We start from the raw sequence: 13,757 nt of genomic DNA on the forward strand, positions 1-13,757 counted from the left end.
TAGGGTAGGTTAGATCTATGTGTCGACATGGTTTAGTTATGTCATAACCTATGTCTGAGTTATGTGACAAAACCACTGTTTTATCTTCACTGGTGTGAGCAGTTATCATGTTGTTAAACAGTGTGAGAGAAACAAAAGTGTGGCTCCCAGGTGTGGGATTACCTGGTAGTGGTATTTGTACACGTTTTTGGCACAGTGTGTGACGTGGAATACCGGACAAAAGGATGTTGAGTTCATTCTCTGCTGAGGCGTCCAGCTGACACAGAGGCTGTTCCTTCTCCATGATGTTGGTGCATAGGGCAGAGAACACACAACTGTTATCAGTATCAGCAAACATTTCACCCTTTGTGTTAAATGAAATACACAAATTCATTTTTGCCATTAAATCTCTGCCTAATAAATTCACAGGCGAGTTTGGAATAATTACAAATGGATGATATGTGATTTCATCTGGTTTTGGGCCCCAACGTGTCTTTAGAGAATGAGTTTTAGGGCATTGCACTACAGTTCCGTTAATTCCCATAGTGTTGATGCACACAGAGGAAACAGGCCCATTATAAAATTTTCCAGACAGTGAACTTTTAGTGGCTCCACTATCCACTAAAAATGGGTATTTCTTACCATCTATTTCTACCTGTAGCATGGGCAAGTGCTCTGTGTTAGGGGACAGTTGCAAATGCAGCATCGTGTGTAGTGCTTCACACTGCTGTCCCTCATCCTCACCTGGGCCTCCCTATTGGCGGTCCAGCCGGGGATTATCAGGTGATGGGAAAAGATCATGGTGAGAATTGTAACGCACCCTTTCCCATTCTGATTCATGCTCTGGGTTTCTGCGGCTGCTGGAAAACTGAGCTAAATTTGCACCTCTAGCTTGTCTACCTTGTGGGTTATAATGCGGGTTGTAAGGCTGCGGCCTAGGTGTGGAGCCACTATTGCGTGCTCCTTGTGGTTGCCAGTTACCTTGACTGGAAGAGCTCTGCTGACGCCTAGTGGCAGGAACTTGTCCTGCGTTCTGTGGTTGAGGCGCGTGTGCCCTGTTGGAGGATGCAAACTGACACTCCCTATACCAATGTCCTATCTTTCCACAGCAAAAACACACATCTCTACTCTTATCTTTCTGTCCTCTGAAACCTCCCTGCTGTGCTGGAGCAGGTGATCCTGCATACATTAGTTTCTCACTTTCTTCTGGATCTACAACATCAAAATTCAACATCATCTTAACACTTTTAGCTTTCGTGGTAGTAGGGAAAAGATCTGCACTGGCCTTCAGTTTTACAAGCTTTAAAAAAGCATCTTTACTCAGTTCATAGAGATTATTAGTAGCTGTCACTTTTAGCAACTGAGAGCATTCAGGGTGGATATTGTTCAAAAAGGTAGTAATGAAAATCTGATCATTTCCATCCTCTGGCATGCATGCCTCATTAGCCCAACAGTGCATAAAGCGTTTTATGAATACTAGGATAGATTCATCAGGCTTCTGTTTACACATAGTTACTGCATTTAAGTCAATTTTGTCTCTGGACATTGTTAGCAGGAATCTCTTTAGATTCCTAAAGAAACCGTTGATTTTGTTATCTTTTACCCACAAGAACTCTGCAGTTGTGGATGCTTTATCATGCTGTGGATTTAATTCATCTATCTCTTCTATGAGTTGTGACTCGGTTACTCCAGGAATGCATTGACACAATATGTACCTGTAATCCGGACCACCCAAATGGTGATATCTGGTACTTCTCTGTAATGCAAAGACAAAGGCTGTAGGATTTTTAAGAGGATCGGGAAGCTCTTTAATAGTTACCACTAATTCTGAGATTTTAGGGGGCTGAATACAACACTGATCTCCTATTATCATCACTACAGTTGTAGACAAAGTCAGTCACATAAGCACTTCCACATGTTCTGGATACGTAATCATGGAAGTCTTCACCGATTCGCGGACGTGGGTTACATGTAACCGGAAGTGGGAGTCGTACTGAGCCGTTATTTGTGACTTTATATTTTATTTTTTTTTGTTTTACAGTTAATTTCGATTTTTTATCGGACCTGTCTGTGGTCTTTGAATTATTCTGACCCATGTTCAGTGATTTCCAGAGGGGTTTACACGCTTGAAGGATTTATGTTAGTATTTTGCTGCGGCACGGCTGAGGTTACTTTAAATTTTATCGCTAGCTAGCAATTTTTTATTTTTTTTTGGGTGAGCAACTTCTCACTTAACGAGCAACTTCTCGCAAGACAACAGGCAACTTCCTGTGTCTCTCTGCTTTTAATTTACTTTATTCGGGGACTAAGGAAGTCGTCAGTGTATCCCATTTATCTGGGCCACTAACCCTAACTTCATCAGCATATCCCGTTTCTTTATGGATTGATCACTGAGAAAGGTATAATACAGTCCCATATAAATATAAAAGACACGTATTTACCTTCGTCAGGAAATCCCACTTCTGACACCAAATTGAAGGAAATCTCCGTCCCTGGTTTCTCCGTGGATCGGGTTTCCTCCGAGGCGTGGGCACCTATAAGCAGAGTTTTGTATAAGATTCAAAATTATTCAAAGTAACACTCAGGTATGCCGTTCAGCTGGGTTAGTTACGACGTCGGGAGCAGTTAGGAGAACAAAATGATACAGAGACTGTTCAGGTTGCTTTCCCAAAATCAACTCAAAGGTTTATTCATAATACAACAGTTTATATAGAGGAAAAAGGTTCGTGTGTCAGCAGATTCTCAGTTCAAACCTGTCAGGAATCGCTGTGCGGCAGGCAGGAGTTGGACCCAAAATGCAGGACTCACAGACTCGGGGAGGTGAACTCAAAACACAGCTTTATTTGCTGGGAGAACAAACATACAAACTAGACTAAACTGGGAAACCATAAACTAAGAACTCACAGGGAGACACAGGGAGATCCACACACAGCATGAGGGACGACGTCACGCTGAACAGAGGGAGACGCAGACAGAAATACACAGAGGGTAAACGAGGAAAGTGGGAACACACGGGGAACACAGGTGACACTGATAATCATAACGACCATGGAAGACCAACAGAGGGGCAGCCGCGCCACTGTCCCAGTAAGAGCTGAGGAGAGTCCCAGATGAGGGCTCGCCCAGCAGCCGCGGAGCAGAAGTCAGGGGGAGTTGCAGTGACGCGCCCGTGAGCTCCGCCGGCCCCCAGCTGCGCCTGAGTGACCGAGCCCTAGGCCGAGAGGCCGGGGGCACCCCACCTCCAAAGGGGCCCGAGCGAGCCCCAGGCCCCAGGCCCCGACAAGCGGCCGCCAAGGAGTGAGCCGGTGTGAATTCTGAAACAAACCACCTGGCCTTTAACAAGCCTTTTTCTAAGAGATAAAGAAGGGAAGATGGGAGTAAGGGAGTGATCTCTGTGGTGTTTTCAACCTTGAGGTACCATCCTGTGATTCTTACACATTAATTCTTGGGTCACAGAGAAAGAGAAAAACAACTAGTAAATGGGCCTTATTGAGTATTTACAATAAGGCAAATAACACAAATTTCTAATTTGTGTTGTACAGTTATTTCATTTTTAACCTTAATTTATATTTTATTCCTTCCTAGTTAAATTTACCCTTTTTAATTTTTCATATTTATTTCCTATCTTATTCATAGCCTTTTCCTTTTTTGTTCTCTTTAGGTCACGAGCAGTTGTCCAAGCATTTCACTACATATCGTACTGTGTATGACTGTGTACGTGACAAATAAAATTTGAATTTGAATTTGAATTTGAGTAACAGTTTTCCTGTATAATATCACTATAAAACAATATCCTGTAAATGCTACCATGGTATCAAAATATCACAACAATAACTCTTCCAAAATAATTAGACACTCAAGCAATGGCACTGGATTCACTACTGACACCAGGTGAACTCCAGGAAGCCCTGATAAGTATGCCCTAAAATAAGGCTCCAGTTCCAGACGGCTTTCCTGCAGAATTTTACTAAGAATTCTGGACAATTGTGGCACCAGTATTCCACGGAATGTTGCAGGAAATTGAGGAAAATGGCAGACTACCACCAAATGTGAATTCTGCAAACATTAATCTCCTACTAAAACCAGGCAAAGACCCTGTATATCCCTCAAGCTATCGTCCAATATCCCTTATAAATGTAGACCTTTAAATAATCTGCAAAGCTCTCTCAAAGAGACTGGAGAAAATAACCCCCCTCTTAATTCATCCTGACCAAATTGGTTTCATAAAAGGTAGGCACTCATCAACAAATACACGTAGATTACTTAATTTGATAGACTACTCATACAGTAAAAACCTAGAAACTACAATATTCTCTTTAGATGCAGAAAAAGCATTTGACAGAGTTAACTGGAAATTTCTATTTGCAACTTTACACAAATTTGGTTTTGGATCTTCTTTCATTAACTGGTTAAAAATATTATATAACTCCCCAACAGCTTGTGTCAGAACAAATGACCAGACATCCTCCAGCTTCTGGCTCTTGAGGGGCGCCAGGCAGGGATGCCCACTCTCCCCTTCACTGTTTGCAATTTTTATTGAACCACTAGCAGCAGCAATTAGACAGAATTCAGTAATTAAGGGCATAAAATGCAAGAACGCGGAACATAAAATCAGCCTTTATGCGGATGATGTGTTACTCTGTCTCCAAAACTCACAAACCCTCTGGGGTGATTGAATTGATAAACTCTTTTGCAAGAATATCAGATTACTCAATTAACTGGTCAAAATCTACAGTCCTACCGATTAATTGCTCCCTCCATAATTCCTCTTCTACACCACTGCAATCGGGAAATATAAAATATTTAGGTATTAATGTTTCTCCCAAGCTTGCAGATCTAACTAAATTAAACCATATCCCACTTTTAAAGAAGGTAGAAGATGATCTGGCTAGGTGGAAATGTCTACCCATATCACTCATGGGAAGGGTTGCCGCTATAAAAATGATGGTCTTACCAAAAATAAATTATTTATTCTCAATGATCCCAACTAAACCGCCACAAGATTGGTTCAGATCTCTAGATTCATGTATGTCCAAATTCCTTTGGAAAAATAAACCCCCACGTATAAGCTTAAAAACACTACAAAAGACCAAGGATAAAGGAGGACTAGAACTGCCTAACTTTCAGCACTACTTCTTAGCCAACAGGCTTCAGTTTATCTCAGGATGGCTAAAACATACCCTCTTAGATGAACCTTGGCTAGATGTAGAACAAGCACTTTGCAATAATCTAGAGATCTCAGACCTACCATTTATCAGCTCAAACATCCAACAACATGAATGCTTTAAAAGCATCAACATCAGCTCTTCTCTGACAGCATGGTGGGAGTTTCTAAAATTGACGGCGTCTTCATTAATCCCATGCAAACGTACACCTATCTGGAACAACCCTGACATATTACAAAACAATAATATGATAAACTTTTCAGATTGGAGTGGTAATGTCATGATCCTGGGTCTTTTGACCCAGCGTTTTGAGTTTGAGTTTATTTTGTTCATTAGGTTATCTAAGTTCATTTGGTTATTAGACTCCTTGTGTTTTCTTCCCCTGTATTTAAGTTTCCCCTCAACCTTCGTGTTTCATGCTGCGTGTCTTATGTTATCAAGTTTGTATTATCATGGCTGTCTCATGTAAATGGTAAATGGCCTGTATTTATATAGCGCTTTCTAGTCCCTAAGGACCCCAAAGCGCTTTACACAACCTGTCATCCACCCATTCACACACACATTCACACACTGGTGATGGCAAGCTACAATGTAGCCACAGCCACCCTGGGGCGCACTGACAGAGGCGAGGCTGCCGGACACTGGCGCCACCGGGCCCTCTGACCACCACCAGTAGGCAACGGGTGAAGTGTCTTGCCCAAGGACACAACGACCGAGACTGTCCAAGCCGGGGCTCGAACCGGCAACCTTCCGATTACAAGGCGAACTCCCAACTCTTGAGCCACGATCGCCCCATGTTTCCTGTTTTATTTTGAAAGAGGTCCTGTGTTCCTGCATTTTGTTTTACTCTTCCCCTGTGGCGTTGTTAAGTTCATGTTGATTTACTGTGCCTTTCTGTTCCATGTTTCAGATCCCTATGTTCTGTCTCCCCCAGTCTGTTAAGTTCACATGTCTTGAGTTCCGTCAGTGTGTTTCCTGTTTTACTTTCACAGTTCGTTCTATGTTAATGTTTCTAGTTTTGCTTCCCTTGCCTCGTCCTGCTTAATTACTCTCAGCTGTGCTCTCCTCCTGTGGCTCATTCCCCCTCGTTATCCCTCAGTGTATTTAAGCCCCATGTTTCTCTTTGTCAGTGTTGCGTCCTCCCTCATAGCTGTGTGATTTTTCCCTGTGGCTCCTTGTGCTTTAGTTTTCCCAGTTTAGTTTAGTTTATTTTGTATTGTTTTTCGTGTCCCACTCCACGCCAGCAATAAAGCTGTGTTTTTTGAGTTTACCTTTTGACTCTGTGAGTTTGCGTTTGGGTCCTACTCTTGCCTGCACACAGCCGTATTGTGACAGGTAAAGGAATCAAATACTTAGAACAAATATTAGAAGGAACAGAATTTATTTCATTTGACGGACTAGTTACACAATATGGGATCAACAAGAAAAGATTTTTAGAATATCAACAAATTAAATCCATAGTAAAAAAGAAATTTAAACCGGGTCAAGTTGAACTACAAACACCACCAAGTGTGGTTCAATTTCTTACTCTTAAAACCCCCAGATTACTATCCAAAATATACAGAATGCTTTCTAAAACAGATGAATCAATATCACTTCCTATTGCAAAATGGGAAGCGGATTTATCAGTTAACTTAGACCAAAACTTCTGGTCTCAGATTTGCTTAAAAACCTTTCATCTAATTAGAAATCCCAATTAATTCAATACAAAGGTGGGTCCGGGACGGGCGTGGGGTTGTGGGGGTGCTCCATCTCTGGGCTGGGGCCCTGGCTGGGCCTTGGGGGGTTTGGTCCCGGTTGGTATGTTGCCGGGGTTGTGGGCGGGTGGGTGTATGGGGGCCCGGCCCTGGCGCAGGGTGCCGCCAGTGCATCGAGCTACCTTGGGGGCTCTTGGACTGGTGGGGGAGGTTGTTACATCTTGCAGGAGCTCTCCTCTCTTCAGGAACTCTCTGCAGGAGGGGGAGATACAGGAAAGATGGAGGAAGATCTCAGCCTGGGCATCTATTGTCTCGTGTAGTCTGGAAGATGAGTGGGTGCAGTTTTCTCTGTGGTGGGGTCGGGTGGGGTGTCCCGGGCTCTGTGGGGGCAGGCGGCGCTGCTGTACTGGGCCCCGGTCCGGATGGGCCTGGGCCCCCTTTCCCTGGTGGGTTGCAGAGTATGGGGGTGCCTACTGGGGTCAGCGGGGGAGCTGGCCCCAGGGAGGGGTCACTTGCCCCTCCCTTCCTTCCCTCCCCATCTCCAGCTGCCTACATCATTCTACATTAATAGTGGCTGGTGCACAGATGTGACAGTGATTGCTCAACACTGCTCTCCCTCTCTGGAATATCTTTTTATCCACTGCAAACCGTTTTATTTTCCGCGGGAGTTTGCTTCATTCATCCTGGCCGCTGTTTACATCCCGCCAGACGCAGATGCGCAGGCAGCTCAGTGCGCACTCGCGGAGCAGATTCTCCACACGGAGCGGACATTCCCGGACTCTCTCATCATTGCTCTTGGGGACTTTAACAAAGCCAATCTGAGCCATGAGCTTCCAAAATACAAGCAGTATATTAAATGCCCGACCAGAGAGGAGAGGACATTGGACCACTGTTACAGCACGATCAGCGGGGCCTATCGCGCGGTGCCCCGCGCTTCACTCGGACTTTCTGACCACGTCATGATCCACCTAATCCCCGCGTACAGACAGAGGCTGAAGCTCTCCAAACCTGTCGTGAGGACTAAAAAACTGTGGAGCAACGAGGCTGTGGAGGAGCTTCGCACGTGTTTGGAGTCTACAGACTGGGACACAATGAAGGCTGCTTCTAACAGCTTGGACGAGTTTACGGACACTGTCACCTCCTATATCCACTTCTGTGAGGACAGCATTGTGCCATCACGCACCAGGGTGAGTTATAACAATGACAAACCCTGGTTTACTCCTAAACTCAAAAAGCTGTGGCTGGAAAAGAGAAAGGCGTTCAGAAGCGGAGACAGGGACTGCTACAGAGAGGCCAAGTACAGGTTCACTAAAGAAGTGGACATTGCTAAACATCAGCACTCTGAGAAGATGCAGCAGCAGATCTCAGAGAATGACTCGGCCTCTGTGTGGAAAGGTTTTAGGAATATCACCAACTACAAGCCTAAAACCCCCCACTCCACTGATGACTTGCTCTTGGCCAACACCCTTAACGACTTCTACTGTCGTTTTGACGAGCCATCAGGCAGCCTTCACACCTCCAATGGCCCCAACAATAGAGACACTTTGGACACTAATTCCCCCACCTCTCCCCCCTCCATAGAGCCATCACCACCTTCAAACCGTTCACCTATAACACCCCCCTCCTCACCCCACACAAAAGAGGATTTCACACCGCCTCCTCCCACCACAACTCTTCATATTCATGAAGCAGATGTGAGGAAGCAGTTTAAGAACCTGAATGCTCGGAAAGCTCCCGGCCCAGACGGCGTGTCTCCTGCCACCCTCAGACACTGTGCAAACAAGCTGGCCCCAGTGTTTTCTGGCATCTTCAACTCCTCACTGCAGGCATGTCATGTGCCTGCCTGCTTCAAGTCCTCCACCATAATCCCTGTCCCCAAGAAACCTGGGATCACTGGACTAAATGACTACAGACCCGTGGCTCTGACATCTGTGGTCATGAAGTCCTTTGAGCGCCTGGTTCTCTCCTATCTCAAGACCCTCACGGCCCCCCTCCTGGACCCCCTGCAGTTTGCATACAGAGCCAACAGGTCTGTAGACGACGCCATCAACATGGCCCTACACTTCATCCTGCAGCATCTGGACTCCCCAGGAACCTACGCCAGGATCCTGTTTGTGGACTTCAGCTCTGCCTTCAACACCATCCTTCCAGACCATCTCCGAGGCAAGCTTTCCCAGATGAATGTGCCTGATCCCATCTGCCGGTGGATCACTGACTTCCTGACGGACAGGAAGCAGCATGTGAGGCTGGGAAAGAATGTCTCGGACTCCCGGACCATCAGCACCGGCTCCCCTCAGGGCTGTGTTCTTTCTCCTCTGCTCTTCTCCCTGTACACCAACTGCTGCACCTCCACCCACCAGTCTGTCAAGCTAATCAAGTTTGCAGATGACACCACCGTTATTGGACTCATCTCGGACGGGGACGAGTCTGCCTACAGGAGGGAGGTTGAACGTCTGGTGTCCTGGTGCAGCCACAACAACCTGGTGCTGAATGCCCAGAAGACAGTGGAGATTATTGTGGACTTCAGGAAGCACACAGCCCCACTCCCCCCCATCATCCTGACTGACACCCCCATCACCTCTGTGGACTCATTCCGCTTCCTGGGTACCACCATCACCCAGGACCTGAAGTGGGAGCCCACCATCACCTCCGTCATCAAGAAAGCCCAGCAGAGGATGTACTTCCTGAGGCAGCTGAAGAAATTCAAACTGCCAACACGGACGATGATGCAATTCTACACTGCAATCATCGAGTCCATCCTCACCTCCTCCATCACCGTGTGGTACGCTGGAGCCACTATCAGGGACAAACAGAGACTGCAGCGTGTTGTGCGCTCTGCTGAGAAGGTGATTGGCTGCAGACTCCCATCTCTGCAGGACCTGTACACCTCCAGGACATTGCGGCGTGCAGCTCGGATCTCAGCTGACCCTTCTCACCCTGGACACAGTCTGTTTGACCTGCTCCCCTCAGGCAGGAGGCTCCGGTCCATTCGCACCAGAACCTCTCGCCATAAGAACAGTTTCTTCCCCTCTGCTGTTGGACACATGAACAATAACCATATGACTGTTCCCACCACTAACACATGACCCTACGCTGTGTTCACTGTATCATTCCATGTTTGGCACTGATCACCACCTGCACTCATGTATATATCTTTCAACGTAGCACTCTTAATTCTTACTCTCATGTATATATCTCATGTATATCTCATGCACATATCTTTCCACGTAGCACTTTTAATTCTTATCCCTACTTTTATTCTCTCCATGTCTATTTAAGTGTTATTTATGACACCATGTTTGCACTGAAGCACCGCAGCAATTTCCTAATGTTGTAAACCTGCTCAACATTTGGCAATAAACCCCATTCTGATTCTGATTCTGATTCTGATTCTGATATGAACCTGGCTGTCTCTCTGTACACACACACACACACACACACACACACACACACACACACAACAGGAGTTATAAGGTTAATGGGCATCCAGTCAGTTAGCTAGTTAGTACCTTGGGTTCAATATCGGCACATATGACAAAATAACCAGTTTCTCTCATTACATTTCATTTTTTTTTTTTCGTGTCCCGTTTGGATCTTTAGCATCAGAATTGTTGTCTTAAGGACAAGAAAGATGCCAAGCGCATTTATTTTACCAAGTGGATCATCATGGCCTTCCCATATTGGTCCATTTGAATGACCTTCATTAAAATTATGAATTTATTTTATTTTCAGTTGCTACAAATGGGACATACATGACTGGGGGACAGGGAGAAAGAATGAAAGAAAGAGAGGGAGAGAAAGAAAACCAGAGGGGAGAAGAGACGGTGAGAAGGGGGGGAAGAAAGAAAAGAAACAAAAAAACCAAAACACCTGGGTCACCTGTATGGAGAAAAAAACAGAAGAGAAAGCAAACAACAAAGAGCAACATAATAAAAAAAAACAGCACCATCACAATAAACTAGCTAGCAGTAGATATCAGTAGATACTAAATAATAAACGCACAATGTCCTTTGAGGCAGCAGCCAAGAAAGCTGTAGTCTGCGTCTGTGAATACCCGTGTGTACACCTGTGTGGATCAGCATGCTTGCATTCCAAAGGTTTCTCCATGTAACGATCTGCTAGGGAGTGTGGGGGGGCCACAGCCCCGTCCCCAGGGCATGAAGCAGGTATGGAGGAGATCAAAACTCCAGACATCCAGAGGCCCCCAGAACACAAGAGACCAAGGAAGACCAACAGAGGGGCAGCCGCGCCACTGTCCCAGTAAGAGCTGAGGAGAGTCCCAGATGAGGGCTCACTCAGCAGCCACCGAGCAGAAGCCAGGGGGAGTTGCAGTGACGCGCCCGTGAGCTCCGCCGGCAGCCAGCCGTGCCTGAGTGACCGAGCCCCAGGCCGAGAGGCCGGGGGCACCCCACCTCCGAAGTGGCCCGAGCGAGCCCCAGGCTCCAGGCCCCGATAAGCGGCCGCCAAGGAGTGAGCCGGTGTGTACCTGGACGCCCATCCCCGGACACAAAGAACCACCAACGCACCGACATCTGAGGGAGTCCGCCACTGGCAGGGGAAGTGGTGGTGGGTGGAGATAGGCCTCCAAACCTTGGAGGGCCTGAGATGTCCCCAGAGAGGTGGCGTCTGATACCCAACCTGACATATAGACACAGACATACAGGCACACACAGACACAAACATCCATTCCCACCCTCATGCTCTCATATGCACTTACTCCACACTCAACCGACGTGGAGACAGACATAAAGAGACGCTGTATACACGATCACACTCCCCAAGCGTACTCTACGAACCAGGTCTAGGTACCCTTGCCCCTGGAGGGGGGAACTGCACCCAGACCCAGGTGGTGTTACCCTTTTCCCTGCGGTGGGGAGAGGCAGACCGCCCCGACTCCGCAGCAGCAGGGAGGCCCCACACTCCAGACCGCAGTCGGACAGCCAACTCCTCCTCCTAGCCCCCCCCCCCCCCCCCCGCTCCAGCAGGTCGCAGAGAACGGGGGTGTGAGAAGACTCCAAACCTCCCTCCACCCGCTCATTGTAGTGTTGATGCATGTGTGTTCTAAGGTGCATTTAAAACCCAGGAGGGCTTGGAGCTACCTGCCAGAGAGCAGCAGGTAAGCGCATAGTCCCTCCCCTCTCATTACATTTCAAACAGGACGGTGGTAACAACAGCAGGCTACAGACAATTTTAAGTTTTAGATTTTAAATAGGCTGTATAAATTTCAATGGGAGCAACAGGACGGTCAAATATTGCTGATTTTACTACAGAGCAGGACGGATTGTAGGTAGCGTAGCAAACATAGTCTGGAAACACGTTTTCAACACAGCAGGTTTCCTGGATGTAATGTTTTCAGTTAAAAAGAAACATGGCCTGACTCTTGCCTAACTATATAATGAGTAACTGAAGGTTAAAGGCAGCTAATATGTCCTGTTTTAAGCCAGGCACTTACACCTCCACTCCCTGCGTCTCAGTCACCATCGCTCTGGCAGCAACGGCGCTAGAGCCAGAGCAGGGGGGGAGGGGTTATCTATACTTTTGTTGTTAAAATGTTCCATCTCAATTAAGTACTGTATGCTTTTTATGGTTTTTGTAGTGTGTCACACAAACAGCAAAAATTGTCAAAAAAAAGTAAGAAAGTAAGAAATCTTTGGGGGTGCTTTGATTCATTTTGGGGGGGTGCACCACGACAGACAGTTCAGCAGGGGCTAAAATCGCCCCTGGTGAACAATATGTGAAATAGAAGGAAGTTGCCCATGTTATGCAAAAGTGAGTTTCATCTTCAGTGTGCTGTAAATGATGTGTGTTTATTTTTGCTCATTTTCAGTATTCAGGACCGGTACAGTTGTCCACTTTAATTTCAACCAGATATGAGTGTGGCTTACTTTAAATATAGTTGAATATTGCTGTAAATTCACTGTAGATTACAGTGGCTTTCAATTGCTTAAGCAAGAGCATGTGTGTACTTTTGTTCTGCTTTCACTGAGTGATCACATGAAGCACATGTAAAATAGTGGAAAGTGTAGAGTGTGAATCCATTTATTTTTCCACTTGTGACTTTGGAAAATGGACAGATATGGGCACTGGGACTGAAAGAGTCATGCACACATGGATATTGTTAATGTTGTTCATGTTTATTGAAACTTGGAATAAGAGATGGAATCTGAGAGGCAAACCGAGTGCACTGTCTTCATTGCTCCTGAACTTTGCCTGTATTTGCAGGGATTTTTTCTTTGTTATTGTGGCACCATTTCTGGGGCCCATAACATAAACAATAACGTGCGCACAGCGTGACCTGAAAAAAGGCACATACCTTTGACGTTGCGTGACGAACTCTGTATTCTTCGTCCACATGTAAACACAAAAAAGGAGTTTTTAAAAAACTCCGTTTGCAGTGATTTGAAACCCTGTTTACGTGTGGACGAAACAGCTGCGTTTTCAAAAATACCCGTGTAGGTGCGGACGTAGCGTGAAATAGTTAGTAATTTATTTTCTTACTACCTGTGATTTATTGCACATTACTTGTATTTGCTTAATTGTTTACTAAATGTTTGAGGTGTCAAAGAAACCGCAATGGAGCAAAATATGGGTGTGTGTGGTTGAAGGATGTGCGTGTGCGTGTGCGTGCTCGCGTGCTCGCGTGCACGCGTGAACATTTTTCTTGTAAAACAAAGGGAGGCCTAGCAAAAACGGTTTGGGAACCACTGTGCTAACTGGTGTTTCAATCAGCTGTGGGTGTAACTGTGAATGGTTATTAGTCTCTATGTGCTACCTCTGTGATAGACTAGCGATCCTTCCATGGTGTATCTCACATAGGAATATTTGTGGAACCCTCCACTCACCTACATGTCAGTATTTACAGTTGTTATTCCTCATCTTAAGTTCAGTAAGATTTGACTTCTCCATAATTTTTCAC

This window comes from Astatotilapia calliptera, chromosome 8, assembly GCF_964374335.1.
Source record: "Astatotilapia calliptera chromosome 8, fAstCal68.1, whole genome shotgun sequence".
Classification (NCBI taxonomy): domain Eukaryota; kingdom Metazoa; phylum Chordata; class Actinopteri; order Cichliformes; family Cichlidae; genus Astatotilapia; species Astatotilapia calliptera.